Source organism: Euprymna scolopes, chromosome 9 (genome assembly GCF_053919585.1).
Source record: "Euprymna scolopes isolate OS-2025 chromosome 9, ASM5391958v1, whole genome shotgun sequence".
NCBI lineage: Eukaryota > Metazoa > Mollusca > Cephalopoda > Sepiida > Sepiolidae > Euprymna > Euprymna scolopes.
In genome coordinates, this window is record NC_136490.1 from 158598827 (window position 1) to 158601016 (window position 2190).

Consider the following 2190-nt stretch of genomic DNA (forward strand, 5'->3'; position numbering starts at 1 on the left):
CATTGCTTGGATTATTAAACTGCAACATAATAAGATCTAATAATAAAATAATAAAATAAATAAATAAATAAATAAATAAATATAATATAAAATAAAATATAAACAAAAATAATAATGACGGCATTCGTATGACTTCTTAAATTCTGACGTGTTCTCTTCGGTGCCAAAGACATAACCATCTCTTCTCCCGAATTCGTTCTTCCCAACGTATCTAATTCATTCATATGCAAATTAATGCATCTTAAACCACATAAACCTAAACCGGATTTATCTTAAAAATAAATTCTTAAGTTAGGGCGCGGACTAAAAATTCCTCGCTGAGGAGCGGGAGGGGAGAAATTGACGTCTTATATTTTTAAGTAAATACTTTTTTCATAGAACTTTTAGAAGTTTTTTTTTTTTTTTTTTTTTTTACACAGTGATCACCACTTATCAAGGCCCGGAAGCCACTCAGGGATAAGGGTTATTGCAAGTATATTACGTTATGCTTGCGATGTGGGATGTAGTATAGGAAGTAACGCTAAGTAGCTTTCAATAGCTCGATAGACATGTCTATTTACAAAGAAATTCAACAGCAGTTTAAATGATTTCCTATTCGATAGTTTAATTGCTTTCAAATTCCTTCCGAATTTTTAAGTCGGTGAAGTATTTAATTCAATTATTTAAAAAAATAAGGAGACTGCTATTTTTTTCTTTACGATAGTTTGTATACGTGTATGTGTGTGTATATGTGTATGTGTGTATACGTGTATGTGTGTGTATATGTGTATGTGATGTTCTGTTAGTTTTTTCTTTTCACTATACCTTACAGTCTGGCAGTAAATCACTTTTAAACACAAATTCTAAGTGTTTCTTGGCGAAATAACACTGAAGTGTATGCTTTAGTAAGATCAAAATAATAATTAGATAAAAAAATGAAAACATAGTTAATTAATGAAATGTTCCTTTGCAAATCAATATCTTAATAATTGACATTAGGGCGTGCATTGCATCAATCCTAAGGCGTATCTTAGAAAGATTTTTGCTTTTGTGATGTTAATCTGAAAGGTTTTGAATGGGATTTTCAAAAAGGAAATGATAATGATTAGTGAACATGACACAAATATGTGGATGTTCTGAAAGTAGACACCATCAAATCTACTGCAATTAAATATAAAATTTGAAAAGAGTACCTGGGAAGAACAAGGAAACTCTTAGAAACAAAATTACACAGTATAAATCGAATTACAGGAATCTAACAGTATCACTAAGGTATTTTGAATTATTTATAGGCTGGGTCAAAGAAGAACTTGGGTATCTTCATCAGAAGACAAGGAAAATAATGGCATGCACAATATATTACACATGAAAAACGATATATATATATATATATATATATATTGATATATATATATATATATTGATATATATATATATTGATATATATTGATATATATATATATATATTGATATATATATATATATTGATATATATTGATATATATATATATTGATATATATATATATATTGATATATATATATATATATATATATATATATATATATATATATATATATATATATATATATATATATATATATATAAGCGAGATAAGACACTGATAGAAATTCAGATTAAAAATCCTGATAGATATTACTTGAAGTAATACTTTCAAGGAGATCCTAGCCAAAAAGGAAAAGCTCAATATTTAAGAATAGAGCAATATATAAGTTTCGTAGTTCAATTTTAAATTCTGAAAAAAGCAACATATAGAGACATATATAAGCAATAAATAAATAAAACAACATATAGAGACATATATAAGCAATAAATTCTCAAATCGAATATATGTCTCTATATGTTGCTTTTTTCAGAATTTAAATTGAATCACGAAACTTATATATATATATGTGTGTGTGTGTGTGTGTGTGTGTGTGTGTGTGTGTGTGTGTGATCTCATGCATTGTGTGTTTGTGTGTGTGAAAATATATGTGTGTGTAGAGAAAGAGAGAAAGGGTGGAGACAGACCTAGACAAACGACTGTCGATTTAATTTTTATTCCATTATTAAAGTTCTAAAATAAAATAGAAATATCAAATATATTCGATCATTCCATATTAATATTATTTGGACTTCATGCATCAAATATTACGCCAATTAGTTTTTTTACACTGCATTATCTTATCTAATATATACACGGCTATATGTT